General features: G+C 42.0%; 1 pseudogene; it reads right to left on the minus strand.

The window, feature by feature from the left end:
• LOC116082655 overlaps window positions 1-15,146 on the minus strand; it is a 61,543-nt pseudogene extending 46,397 nt beyond the window's left edge.
• Window positions 15,147-15,381: the final 235 nt, after the last annotated feature.

Raw genomic sequence — 15,381 nt, forward strand, 5'->3', positions numbered from 1 at the left:
GAAGAAGAAGAAGAAGAAGAAGAAGAAGAAGAAGAAGAAGAAGAAGAAGAAGAAGAAGAAGAGAAGATCTAGGAGAAAATGGATGAGGGAACCATGATCAAAACATAATATATACATTTTAAATAGAGAAAAGAAGGATATGGGTCTAATCTTATTCTTCTAAATGTAACACTTAAAACTAAGTGCTACAGGACTATATGTTATAGATGCAGACTTCTCTCCAGTGTGTATTTTTGGCTTCTCTGTCAAATATGAGATGGTTGTAACTACAATCACTCATGTTTGGGTCTTTTAGCTTGTCCCATTGATTTGCAAATCTTTTTGTACTTGTACCATATTATTTTACAAACGCATGTATATTTAAAACAAACAAGGAACTGCTGAAATACCACTCAAGGGTCTTCAGATCTTAGGACGTATGTAGAAATGTTTTCTTCTAGAGCCGTGGTTCTCAACCAGTGGGCCAAGACCTTCTTGGGGGTAGTGTATCAGATATTTACATTACGATTCACAACAGTAGCAAAATGACAGTTACAGAGTGGAGACAAAATAGTTCTACGGTTGGGTGATCACCACAACATGGGTAATTGCATTAAAGGGTCACAGAATTAGGAAGGTTGAGAACCACTGAGAAAGAAACAATATGTACTAAACAAGAACTGCGTGCCAGCCAACTCTGCTCCCTGTTCCTTTTAGAGAGCCTGTGTTCTAGGGTGAACCTGTACTCTCTCTCCTTCTCTTTCCTGAGCTCAACTTTCAATATTCATGAAGTCTGACATTATCTTCCACCTTCTATGTTGCAGGCAACCTCAACACAAGGATTATTTCCCTTTGTCCTAGGCAATGGATCTTCATCCTGCCCTATTTCACCCAATGTTGATACCATTTTTTTTCCATTGCCATGGCTGAGTAACTCAAGTATGCTGCATTTCCCCACCAACTTCTATCTCTATCGTGAGCCCATGAAGTCCTGTGGTTTGCTTCACTGGTTTCCTTCTTTGGGGAGTCCTTCAAAGCAGCTTTCCCATTCTTTTCCACTCTCTTGGTTGTAGCCTTGTTCTAGTGCTCATCATGCTGCATTCACTACCACCATTCCTGTCCCCGACACTGGTTCAGCCACCATCCTGAGTTGTCAGCCACCATTCTATGTTGACAGATCCATCAGATCATCAGTCTCTCTCCATTTCTACCTTTACACAGCACCACTACAGCTCCAACCTCATCCTGCCCAGAAACACGGCCTGATGGACCTACAGCAAAGAACTTTCCTATCCACCACCACTCCCAAACAGGTGTCCCTTTCACACGAGCTGTGCCCCTTCCCGATCCTCTGGGAAGCCCCAACATTTAGCTCCTTCAATGTGTTTCTTTTCCTTATTTTTTTTTCTCCAGGACACTATGTCAGTGGCACATTTTCACCAGGACCCTTGTGGGTTTCTAGGGACAGACTTGGACCAGTGTGAAGTGCAGGCTTAGGACTGGAGACTAAGCATGAATTTAAACCCTCTACATAGCAGCTCTAAGAGGAGGATAGAATGGTGGTCTGGAATAGTGGAAATTGGATTGATGAGGGAGGGAGACAAACAAGTGTTTGGATTTCAGATCTGACTATTGCCAGCTCTATGTGCACTGTCAAATTATTTGATTTTGTAATTTTATTTCCTTGTATGATAAAAAAGACACTTCCAGGGAGTGGAGAGATGGATCAGTGGTTAATAGCACAGGCTGCTCTTCCAGAGGACCTGAGTTCAATTCCCATCACCCACATGGTAGCTCACACATGTAACTCTAGTTCTAGAACTTCTAATACCCTCACATAGATGTACATGCTGTCAAAAAGAAAAAAAATGAACATAAAATAAAATTAAATTTAAAAAATAGGCATCTTTTTTGGAAGACTGTTATAAGCATTAGAATTTATAGGCCTGAAATCATTTGTGTGTCTTTTAATAGTGTTCCTTACCCTACAAAGTATCATGCATAATTGCTGTGATAATCTTGCCAGTCTTAGCCCCTTAAAGAACTTGAAGACATTCTCCAGTGTCTTAAGGCTATCTTCCCACACAGAGGAGTTGCAAGCTCTGTGACCAGGGAATATTCCTAATGGATCTTTCTTGAAGAATCTAGCACCATTTCCAGCAGAGAAAAACTTCTCATAGAATAATTGGTTAAGTTAATGAAAACAATAGAAATTTCTGGAAAGCAGTCAACAAAAAAAGGGATTTCCTTTCAGGCCTCACCCTGGAAGTCCCCAGAAGCTAGGGTGACAACAGAACAGGACCCTGATGGATTCAGTTTCATAGATGATCAAGAATTTTTAGAATCTGCCAACTTCGTAGTGGGCCTGCAGCAGGGAGAGGATGAAGGCTTGCGTGTTGCATACACTCTGATGTCCTCAAAGAACAGAGCCTGCAGGCTCCAGTTCATCCTTAGGTTCTGCCCTTCACTCGATCCCTAGATCCCTAAGCCCAGATCAGTCATACCTGAAGCCCAATAAGAACAATATTTCTAACTCCCCAGGGTTCATGAGGTTAACTCTGTGAAGTGCTAGAATAGCCTCATGATGTCATATTTAAGACGAAGAGAGGGAAGGAGTAGGTTTTCTAATTCCATAGAAAGCCCGTGCACCATCTTTGGTTATAGGAAACTCCCCCCGCCCCTCAAGTCCCTGCCCTCCGGTGGGCTGTTGATGCGGATACAAATTCCTGGAAGCAATGCTCTAAAACTCATATGTTAAAACCACCTGCATTCAAATCCCTGGGGGATAGGAGACCACTGTGGGGCAGTGGCAACCACCCATGCAGCTTAACAGTGAGATGGAATCCCCACAGCAACCATGTCATCATTCGAGTAAAGGGAGGAAGGAAGTCTCAAATCCAGGGCTCTCAGACACCAAAACTCATTGTCTCCTCAAGGGCGTGTTAACTCACAGGAAATTTCCTTATGAAGCTTGTGGTTTAATTTTAGCCTTTGGAGAAGAGTGAATTAATAGATTAATGAAAGAACCATCTTGTGCTCAGAGGGACCAAAATTAAACCAAGGAAGAGTGCTGGTCTCCTGACAGACTTCCTCCTGCTGTTCCTCTCTGCGGATGGCACCCTATCCCCTGCCCCTTTTACCTCCAGGAAAAGAGTAACAGAAGAAAGAAAGGACTAAAAGTGCCCTCACCTCCACCCCTCTGGGGCCATGCTTGGGATAAAGAGGAGAAATGGTCTGTGGAGGATTCTACTTTCTAAGTGAGGCTTGAATGGCTTTGCAGAAATCAGAGCTATGGGTTCTAAGGGAACCGCAAGGAGGCTTCTAAACACACGGAGAGTGTGCAGGCTGCTTTAGAGCAGGGAATTTACTCTTACAACAAAAGGCCCTGTAGGCAGCAGCACACATGGTAATGTGAACATTTAGGATCCACCCATTCTGAGAGTCTGTAAAGATTCAAAGACAACATTAGGGAGCACCTGCCACGCAAGCATAAAGACAGGAGTCATACATCCGTAAGCCCAGGATTGTAGGAACAGAGACAGGTAGATCTCTGGGGCTCATTGAGCAGCTCGCCTAGCCCACCAATACTATCCAGGCTCAATATGAGACCCTGTCTCAGAAAGTAACATGAAAAGCAGCCAAGGAAGATACCCGATGTAGACGTCTGACATCCACACATGTGTACCCACGTTCACATGTCTACATATGAACATGTATATACATACGGCACACACAGGAGGAGAAACAGAAGTGTCCAGGGTAGGTGGCATGTCTTCTCAACCAATGGACCTGTAAGTTGGTATAGGTCTGTTGACTTTGGAGGGAGATTTGTGTAATCTTGTTTAATTTTATTTATTTGTTCGTTTATTTATTTATTTATTTATTTATTTATTTTTGAAGAACTCGAGTTTCTTACAGCAGTACCTAGCATATTGTTATGGGTTTATTCTGAATGCAAAGACTCGAAAGGAAGAAACAAGGACCTCTGCAAGCTTATTGGGGTTTCACAAATAGAATATTAGAATTGGGTGCAATCTTGGGTGGAAGAGATGGCTTAGTGGTAAGAAAGGCTTGTTGCTTTTACAGAGGACCTGGGTTGGGATCTCAGCTGCTGCTACACAGCAGCTAAGAACCTCCTGAAAACTCTTATTTTAGGAATTCTGACCCCTTCTTTTGGCTTCTGCGGGCATTGAATGTATATGATGCACACACCTGCAGGCAAAGCACACATACACATAAAATAAAAACAAATAACTCTAAATCCTGCAATCTTGAAGATTTCATTAACTCATCTCTTCTTACTGTTCAGAAAGTGATTGAGGACCAGAGATGTGGAGGGACGTGTGAAATAACCTCTCTGGTGTTTATACTTAAAAATTATCTCCTCACATATAAGCATAAATACATGTTAATTTAAAGGCTTTCACGCACTTCTTACCAACCTGAGGTGAGAAATGGATCAATGAATGTACTTGGGATTCAAGCCTTTTTAAAGTAGTTTGTGAATAGGGAAAGAAAGTGATTTGACTTGGAGATGTCTCCTTGGGTCACGTCCCAAAACTGTGTTAGGGAACATAGGGCATCAGTTTTTAAATTACTCACTTAAAAGTACACTGTGGTTTTAAACAATTACAAAATTTCCCCCAAGCCCCTCTGGAATCCAAAACCCCCCTGGAATGAAGGAAATCTAAACTAGCAACTCATTGGTGTGAATGAACTGTGCTGTATTTTAAAAGTGTAGAAAAACTTGATTTGAAATGAGTTTAAAATGTCAAGCTTAGAAGCTGTTATTTAAGAAAAGTGCAAGTATTACTTATGTTTTTTAGTTTTTTCTTTTTTCTTTCTTTCTTTCTTCTTCTTCTTCTTTTTTTTTTTTTTTTTTTTTTTTTTAGATAAAAGTGTCTTTCTAACAACCATGAAAGAATGATAGGAGGATATTTATTCAGTTTACCTGACAGATTAGTTTGGTCACTTGTGAACATCTGCCATATTTGTGCTTCCTGTCTCTGTCTGTCCTTGTCTCTGTCTTATATCCTTGAAAGTAAGCTGTATACACCCTGTCATACATATTACATAATACAACCTGGTATTGTTCCTCTTAAGCACAGGACATCCTCCTGTATAACCACAATATCACCATCATGTCCAAGACATTTCGTATATACTTAAGATATACTTAAATTCAGAGAAGAATGTCCTGGAAAAGGGCTGCACCTTTGCAGGCTGCTTCCAGTTAGTGTCTGTGGCGTTCAGCCTTCTGTGCCTTCCACATGGTTGACTTGGGTCAGTGCACCCTGGGTTCTGCTTCCATGTAAGCCTATGCCTCTGGGACCCCATAGCTTCATTTCACTGTAGGTGTCGAAGTTCCCACCACTTAGGTGCATGGACTCTGAAGAAACAAATTCAAGCCAGACTTCACACTGCCTCATTCTTTGTGCTCCTTGAACAACGTGATGACGTATTAACAGAAGACTGGCTTTGGTTATATCTGGTAAAGGTCAGGGAGGGTAGATAATTATTGTTGCTTTCAAAAGCATATGGGCCTTCTATCTGGAGCTCAAAAGCGAGAGCTGTGCAGATGTGTTTTTCCCATAGTGCTGTGTGTTACTGCTCCACCTTTCAGGGCCACGTGTAACTTCTAGGGTTCTGGCCAGGCCCCGAGTTTCCAGTAAATGCCCCACGAGCACTGCTCAGCAAGTCGAATGAAACCAAAGCTGACCAGGAAGGACAGGCAGAGTGATACCAAAGGAAGAAAGAGAATAAATAACCAAAAGTGGCTGTGTCTTAAAATGGTCAAAACACAACCTCAGGATCACTCGATAGAAGAAAGAGTTGTTTGGTTGTTTGGTTGGTTCGCTGGTTGTTTTCTTGTTTGTGTGTGTGTATGTGTTTGTTTGTTTGTTTGTTTTACTTGGTTTTGCTTAATTTTCTGAGATGGGGTCAATCTTGGTACCCCGGCTGACCTGAAACTCACTATGTAAACTAGGTATACAATGACCAATCTACTAAATGCTTCCCTTATTATGGGATTGCAGGTGTGTGCCACCATGCCTCCTCAGAGAACTGACTTTATTTTTAATTACTTAAGAAAATTGTCAAAGGTGTAGTAGGGAACTAACTTGCCTCTACTTTAGTGAATATTCCAGTGTTTCGTTCCTGTCTTTGGTTTCCCTGAGAAGATAGTCATTTGATGTTCATGTGAATATGACTTCAGGGCTGGTCACTTCTTGTTGAATGATTTCAGGGCTGACCACTTTATCTTGGGTAAGCAATTATGGACTCAGTAGGTTATGTTTATATAGCTGTGCTCCTATCCATTTATGTGGGTAACAATAATTAGCAAAGAAAAAGAAGCCGTCAATTTGAGAGGGAAGGAGGAGGGAGCCTGAGAATGGTTAGAAGGAGACCTAGGAGGGGCTAGAGGGAGAAAAGGGAAAGAATAAGTAATAGAATTATATTTTAATTGAAACTATATTTTATAAAAAGACAGAAGCCATGGCCACCATGGTCAGTTGGAAGCGAGTCCTACCCTGCTTGCAGGCCAGGGATGCTCAAGTGCGGCTGAGAAGCATTGGAGAAAGCCACACGGCCAGTAGCTAGCTGTGACCATATCTGCTGAATCAACTCACTCAGTTTTAATTGTGTAAATGTAAACAGTGTTGTGGAGGTGAGAATATGCTTTCTGATGAAAATAGAACATATTTTCACCCCCCCGAAACTTAAAACTGTGAAGTCTTTGTAATTCCCCAAACTGAAAGCTATTCTACCAAAAGGAGTGAATATTTTGTTTTCTGTGTGTGCAAGATGACTAACAAGAATGACAGAAAAACAAAATTGAATTCGTGTCAATCTGATGGACTCTAATAAACATGAGGACTCCACCTCAGCTCTTTAGCAATTGTTTATGTCTCCACTTTTTTCCACAAAGGAAACAAGCTCAAGAGAGACACCAGGCACTCCTGAGGAAGAGACCATCACTGTCAAGTGTATTTTATGATGGCCAAAAGGGAAACACTCCATTTGTAAATCAGAAAACTGGAGAGTTTTGTTACTTTGTTATAAAACAAATAAAAATACCACAGACCAAATTTAACCAGATCTAATATCCATACAATTCAACTAACTGCTTCTATGCAGTTAAGGCAGATATACGGGACAGAAGCTGTGGCTTTTAAGATGGAATGACTCTGTGAAGCATGCAAACCCAGATAGTTTTATCTAATCTCCATAAGACATGCTCACAGACCGCAGGCAGAATGTGTTTATGAGATTCTCTCAGTGCATATGAACAGTCTACTATCCTTTCTGTTCCGGATGGAAAATGTCATAATGATATATATCCAACTGGAAGTGGTCTCCCTTCCTGTATTTGTCTCAAACCTCACATTTGAATTTCCATGTACTATGTGGTCCTAGAATAAAAGTTCTGAGAAAACATCACATGGGGAGTCCCCTTTCTTCTATCCTGCCACAGACACAAGTCAGTCTTCTCCCTTGTAGTCTTTGCCTTGACAGGTAGCCTTTTGTTTTATGAATTTTCTCTTAAAAGGTTGAGATACAGTTTAGTTTAGATGAAAAGTTTCCAAAGAGTGTTTCAGGAGAGAGCACACTGGAACTGAGAGACACTGGTTTTTAAGATGCTTCTCATCATAACGAGGGAAGATGCCTTTGCAGTGATGATGATAACCTCTCCCTGAGGTTTCAAGAAAAAGACACCAGTGCCTTCCTATTCCTCCCTCTACTTCCTTTTTACATCAGAACAAGCCACCCAGATTACGGGACAAATCCACAGAGTGGCTCATCTCATCTCTTTGACTACTGAAGTCCCCCTCGGTGGAGGTCACTTTTTAAGGAACATTTGCAAGGGGCATGAGTTTCTATACAGCTTTTACCAGTTTGGAGAAATCTTTCCATATGTTTGTTCCCCAGGTGTCTTTCTCACCACTTTTCTAATCTTGCTTCTTGTGAGTCCCCAACTATTCACCCAAGTGAGTTACAGCCTAGAGATCAATAGATAATGACACATATTGGTCATTTTGTCTTTCAAGAAAAATACATAACTGTACACACTGCCTGAAGTTCTGCCCAGGGAAAGGGTTTCCCTTCACCAACCTACTTCAGAGTTGTCCCACAAAGGAGCTGTATTGTCTCCCTCTAGGTTGTGCCTGAGTGGAACCATCGGAAGCCAGATGTTGTCCTCCCACTCACCTGCTCACAGGGCACATTTCATCTTTCAATTACTTTTCAGATGTTAACGCCACACAGCCCAGAATTGTAAGAAAGACCCAAACTTGAAGAATTGCACTGATCAGATTTTGATTTCTAATTGAGAGAAGGGAAAACCCCAGTGTGGGTGGAGGTACCCCTGGGCAGGTGGTTCCGAGTTGTGTAAGAAAGCTGTCTGAACATGGGCAGGAGAGGTAAGCTAGGAAGCAGCATTACCCATGGTTTCTGCTTCCAGGTTCCTGCCTTGGGTTCCTGCCCTGACTTCTCTCAGTGATGACCTTTAGCCAGAAGTGTAAGATAATAGAAGAAACCCTTTCCTCTCCAACTTGCTTCTTGGTTATGGTGCTAAGCCACAGCAACACAAAGAAAACAAGAACACTCCACGGGGTCAAGGGTATTTGCTTGGATATAGAAATCATTGTAGGAGGAGACCATAGGCATTTGGATCACTTCTTTATATAACTCACTTGTGCCTATTGGATCTGCCTCATGCCTGATCATGTATGTTCCACTTTCGCTTGATGATAGATTTTCTTCTAGACATGTCCAGATTTAAACCATGGCAGGGCAGATAACACCCAGCTCATGATGGGCAGTCAGGTTGCACGATAGTTTACTGAAGAATCGCTAACTGAAAACAAAAACTCTCAGCCACTTTAATGTCCCTGCCTCCTTTAGAAATGTTTAAACCAGTTAGAAGTGAGCACGTTTTCTAGGCACAGCTGTTAACAAAACTCTTCTTATAAAAATGAAGGGACAGAGATCTCTCCAGACTAAATCCAAGGTAGCCATCCATCATAATAGGCTGCTGTAGTCAAGGTCAACAGCCCTGATCCCACCAACCAGATTCTTGATACCCTCCCCCAGCAAATCTGAGATCAAGCAAGCAAGGTCTATCAGAATGTGATAGAGCCACATACCCTTTTCACTGATTTAGAGGTGTTCTTGGATATGCTGCAGAAAGAGAAAATCCAATTACATTGGATACTTGCTCTGGAATAACCCTGAGAAGAAAAGATATTACAGAACAGGTGGCTAGTTGAGGAGTGCACAGTCTTCTTGTCATACAATCATAAATGTAAGAACCACTGCGCTAGAACATGCACAGTTATGATGATACACACAACTCTACCTTAGTCACTGAGTCATGAGGCAAGGACTTTGAGAGGCTTCGAGGAACCCATCATTCCTAAGTACATTTAGTATCTTCTCAGTCTTGAGTGATATGACACCTGGGAGATTTGGTGTCTAGAAGATACTGGAGTCTCAAGAGTCAAATATGAGACCATAATTCTACAGATACTTGTTTGGTCCTTGCAAAACCTCTGGGACTGTGAGAAGTCATAATTATACTTCATTACCCACACCAGTTTGACAGTTGGTTGTGAGTCATTGGTAAAGAAAAAACTTTTTTAGAAATTCCTAGAGGAAAGCCATAGAAGCCAAGTTCCTAGTTCAGGCATACACTTTCCTTTAAACAGACAAATTCACCTATTTCATGTTTCCAAAGCTGGGCAGCAGCTTCACCACAATTCATGTGCCAGACATTTCTAAAGTCCTCCTGCTGCTGAGGCTGGATGCTGAGAAGAACTGCCCTCCCCCCACTCCCATGGAACAACCTGATGATACTTCAGGTTCTGACTCTGTGGGTAACCTGTGCTCGTAAGGCTTCACAACAACTCCAAGGAAGATGAAACTTTCATTCCATGCTCAGAAGAGGAAGGAGAGGATCAGGGAGGGTACATCTGAGATGAAGCAAAAGTTGGTGTAAATTTATGTATAGCACAACAACTGGACATCTGCTGGATGCCCACAAGGTGCCCAGAAAGTGGGAACACCCTAGGAGTGCATGTGAAGCCATGTGATGCACAGAGGAGAAAGGCACTTCCAGAAAAATCTTCCCCACATTTATTGTGCAAAAGCAATTGGTGCTTGGCAAATGACAAGGATCTTTATCTCTCTCCAGGGCAAAAAATACTGCTCCAGAGTGAGCATGTCAATGTCGACACCAGACAGAAGCCACTGGGGTCTGATTCTCTGGACTCTGAGCAGATAAGGGCTTTGGTTCCTTCCTCACTTGGCTGGTCTACTCAGAAGGGATACCTTAGCCAGCCTGACTCCAGATTGCTTCCTTAAAGGCACAAGCTGTTTGGGTGCAGTCTCTCATGGTTCGGCAAGGCCTGCCATGTGAGAAGTACCGTTGGCTGATGGCTTTGTTATCTGTGACTCAGGCTTAAAATTGTTGAATCTATGAAGTGTCAGCACCTCAACATCAGAGCTATTTCCAGAAATCACTCAGACCCTTCCTCATTGTTGTCTTGCATGTGAACATCTTGACAGTCCCTTCACGAAAATAGGCTCAAAGAAGGAGGGCTGAGTCATACTGGAAGCCTGATTCAGACCTTGTGTCAGGGTCAGCAGACCACTGCCTTTCTCATGTACCCAGGAGGTGGCAGAGTGGCCATTGTTACTCAGGACTTACTACAGGCTGCGTTCCCACCCCATGTCTCAGAGGCTGAAAGCAAATTGGTTCTCTGAAAAATGTAACGTGGAAATCCCCCTGGCTCTGCTGACCACCTGGTAGAACTTGATAAAGGCACTGAATGGCGCTGACTGAGCGGCACTGATTTCTGGGTTTTGAAAGTGTGGCATCCTGAATATCAAATACACACTTGGGTAATAAGAACACTGAACCCCCTAACTGTGAAAATCCTCAGAGTGTGTAGTGTTCCTCACAACTCTTTGCTAACATTCTTTCCACTATGTGTTGGATTATTTAAAATTTTATGTGAATGCTTGTTTTGTGCCGAGTACCGTATCATGTTCATAGTCACTCTTAATGCCAGCTTAAACATCAATGTCTTTGGGCAGTATTACCATATCCACTGTAGAGATTAGGAGATGAAGAGGAGGTAGAAACAGGACGACACAGGCCAGAGCTGAGTATACTTTACTCCAGGAATCCCTGAGATAGGATACTTTAGTCTTTAAAAAAAATTTTTTATCGTATGTCAATTATACATGATAATGGTGTTTATTTTGGAATTTTCGTATGTGTTTATTCTTATCTTACTCATTCTGGTACTTTATCTGCAGTTTTGCTTTTAAAAAGTTTCAGTTGCCATGGCCTATGAATACTAAGTAGATAATTCTAGAAGTAAGCAATTGACTTATTTTGCTAGAGTATGTTATTATTTCCCCATTTCTCCATTCTTATTATCACTCCCTTGTGTCTAATTAGTAAGTTAAACTTTTGTAACTGTATACATAGGGTCCATGCCTCCCATGCCATTTGTGACGTCAGGCATCCACGAGGGGTCTTGGGATGTATGTCCACAGATAAGGGAGGACCCTGTACACCTTAGCAGGCCCCACCTAACTTTGGCTTTTTCCTTCCACGGCTGCATCACCTTTTTTTTTTTTCCACTTAGGCCAAAACCAAAAAATTAAAAAAACAAAAACATCAAACCTAATCCCCATATCCCTGCTTCAGGTGCTGGCCACAAATGTCTGCCCATGCTCCTTTAACTCTGAGGACAGTTCCTGTTCTCTCAGGCTAGAGCAACAGCACCTAGTCTGGAGAGGGCACACCCATTCTACCCTTCTGGGATCCAGAACGATTGCTGGTGAAAGGAACCCAGAGATTTTCGCATTCCTGGCTCTCTCCTCGTCCTCCAAGACCTACTGTCGTGATGCTAAATGCCCTGGCCATGTAGTGCCCACCCCAGGAAACACAGCTTCCATAGGAAAGCAGTAACTTGGGGAAAGTCAGGAGGCAGAGAAAGCACAGAGGTGAGGGAAAAGCTTACCAGGTATCGCAGCCTCTGTGGTTCATCACAGAGCCCCATGAACAGGACATAACTTCCTCTGGGGGATTTCAGGATGAGATAACTTAGTTTTGTGGTACTCAGGGCCTGGTACTGCTGACATGCAGAGCTAGAGTCACAGACAAGCTCCTGAAGGGATGGATGTTTGACCCACTGTGGCATGACTCTCAAAGAGAAAAGCATCTCCAAGAAAATCATCATCAAGATGAAATTCCCTCCCCGGCAAGGTTTTTTGGAACTTTTTTTGTTTTTGTTGTTCATTAGATAATAGCTGTTATTTACTCTAAAACCACAGGTTTGGACCATGGGAGGAATGTTTGCACCTTGGCTATGCTTGCGTGCCTTGTGATGAGGTTCCCTGGGATATCGGGGAGCTACCTTCAAGGGCGACACATAGGATGGTATTGATTTTTCAATCCTTTTTTCTCAGATTTCTTCGCTTTCATCCTTCGTGTCCCTTGTAACCAACTATTAAGTGGTTTGTTTGTTTGTTTGTTTGTTTGTTTGTTTGAAGCAGCAGTCAAGTTTGTTTGAAAAAAGCAGTTTGTAGTTTGAATCTACAGACTTATGCTACAGGAATGCTCATCCAGTCACAGGGTTTGAGATTCTACAACCCAGGTCCCTTGAAGTTTTTCTCTAGCCTTGAAGCACCCTGTGAGTTCAAGATCTGTGTGTCACCTGCTACTATACCATCTTTCCATCTTTCTCTATATCTCTCTCCCTCCCTCCCTTCCTTTCTTCCCTCTTTCCTTCCTTTCTGACTAGAAGTAACATTAAAAACATGGCTCAAAATACAGGGATGTTTCATTTATTTATGTCCTGCAAAAGCCATACATCATATTTCACAGTGCAAGTGAGAATTGACTCTTTCTCTCGTGGTTTAATGTGGAAGTCAGTGACTCTGATCTGGCCTTTTCCCTTTGGTACCTATCTCCCTTTTTAGGGAGGAGAATATTTCTGAGTCTCTTCAAGAGAACTTCCTTTTATATCATCAGTCACCACAAAATGACACATTCTCTCCTAGACCAGCCCCTGGGAAAAGAATAGCTTTTATGTTTTGTTTTAGCCAATGATACTGGAACATAATCAGTTTCCCCTGGGAAGAAAGATGGTGAGAAATGCAGCCAAGGGTCTGAGCAGCAAAGAAGGGATGGAAAAGGAAAGGAGGTAATCAGGGATGGCAGAGAGAAGTAAGGAAAACAAGAAAGATGCAAACCAAACAGCAACAGCAGACTACAGCTTGTAAATATTTTAAAACTCAATATGCTTTACAACAAATCTTATATAAGGTCATGTTCATTTATCACTATTTATTCTATCTTAATAGTGGTTAAACTTTTTGAGGTAAAATTTTTATAAATAAATAAATAAATAAATAAATAAAGCTTGTGTTCTTTCATTCTTTTGATTAGGTATTATTTGTTTATTTATTTGTTTATTATTTTTGGCTTGTCTGTTAATCCTTTTTGGTCTCTGTTGGAAAATGGTCTTCACCTTTTGGACTGAGGAGATATACTTCCTTTAGCTATTCATATAAGCCGTAATAGAATTAAAATAAAGTGCCCCTGGAAACTTTGATTTCTTTTTTTTTTTTTTCAAAGCAGTGGTTTCTCTTTTCCTCAATGTGTGAAGACCTTGGTGAACTCCAGGGTTGGGCCATTTTAGCATCCTTACTCTGGAAAACCCTTTTTTGGAAGGGGAGCAAATGGAAGGGACACAATTCTGCCACAGAAGCAAGGGGACCAAGTTGTGGGATTTTACCCCTCCTGTAATATCTAAATGTGGACAGAGGCTCTGGCCGGGGTGTGAGAGGGGTGTGTGGATCCACATTGGTTTCAATGGTTTTAACAATGAAACTCACCTGTGTGTGTGTGGCTTGTGTTGCCCCTCAGGTTTAAAAGCTCTCGAAAGTCAAATTGAAACCCCTAAGCATGTATGGTACATGAGGCTGACCCTCCGGTACTTTGTGCCTCAGGCCATGTGAACTGAAACCTGTCAACTTCTCACAGCCTGGCAGGACCCACCTTTGAGGTCCATAGCTCCCGGAGGCAGCAGCTGAGAAGCTGGTCCTGGTGGTTTGTGTTGAATGCAGATGAAAGAAATTTTGAACCCCAAATTAAACTCCATTCACATTAGATACCATCTCCTTAACTTATGTCCAATACTGAGAGATAATGTAAGTCCTTCAAATGCACATGCATTCGCAGACACACACGCACAGGTAAAAGCCTTATAGTTTTACTTACTGATCTGATTTACAGAGCTTCCTTGTACCTCCACATTCTATTTAATAGCTTCAAAATGTTTGTCTAGTTTCTCTCCTACTTATGGATGTCGGGGTCTCCAATCCTCTTATTTGGCAGTGGAAATAACACTGCAGTTGGCTAGAAAACTACTTCAGTCAGTAAAGTACTTCTCTTGCAAGCACGAGAACCCTGAGTTTGTTCTTCAGAACCCACATAAATTCTGTGACTAGCAGCACATACTCATAATCCCAGGTTTGAGGAGGCAGAGGCAGATGAATCCTTTGGGACTCGCTAATGAGACATCCATATTTGGTGAGTTCCAATGAGAGACTATCTCATAAACATAAAGTTTGACAAAAGCTGATGAACCACATCTATGCTTATCTCCTGGTCTCTTCAAGCACTTGCACACACGGGGGAAAAAGACAAGGAAAGTATCCATCAGAGGGTGAATGTTTCCTTTACACCCTCAGCACTAAGCAGGTTTGTCTCTTTGCTAGTTGCATAGTGGCTACGCAGCAAATCTCACTGAGTTTACCCATGTGCTGGTCGACAATGTTGTCACTAATCATAATGTTTTGGTATTTTGACTTCCATTTCTTTATATTATCTAACTGACTTTCAACTCCAGCATACCTGGTTTTGAAGTCCCCTGTCCTTTCTCAGAGCCTGTGATCCATTTTACTATAGGGCAAAACTTCTCAGAGGTGGCAATCTCTAGTGCCAAGAGCTTCTGAGGACCGTAGCCCTGTGAAGCACCTGAAAGTAGCAGACAGACATTGGTTTGCAGTGCCCCTTTCCAAAGATGACAAAGTCCAAAGCTGCCAGCATCCATCTTCCCAATGGCTACATCAAAATTCAGAGACATGCTGACTTAAGGATGTCGAAAGGCCAATAAGTACATAAACATTCATTGTTATCAAATGTCAGCTTTTATAGTTTGGACTCCGAGGTGCCTGAACTGTAGTATCCCCATGAAGTTTGCAATTTACCTGTTTCAACGGCAGTGCTGCTGCTGTTTGGTTTAGTTAAGGTAATTTTTCTTTCATTATAATACTTGGAAGGATTCTTGTGAAGACTATTGAGAAATTTTCTTCAGAAAA

This window comes from Mastomys coucha, unplaced genomic scaffold (assembly GCF_008632895.1).
Source record: "Mastomys coucha isolate ucsf_1 unplaced genomic scaffold, UCSF_Mcou_1 pScaffold7, whole genome shotgun sequence".
In the NCBI taxonomy this organism is placed as follows: domain Eukaryota; kingdom Metazoa; phylum Chordata; class Mammalia; order Rodentia; family Muridae; genus Mastomys; species Mastomys coucha.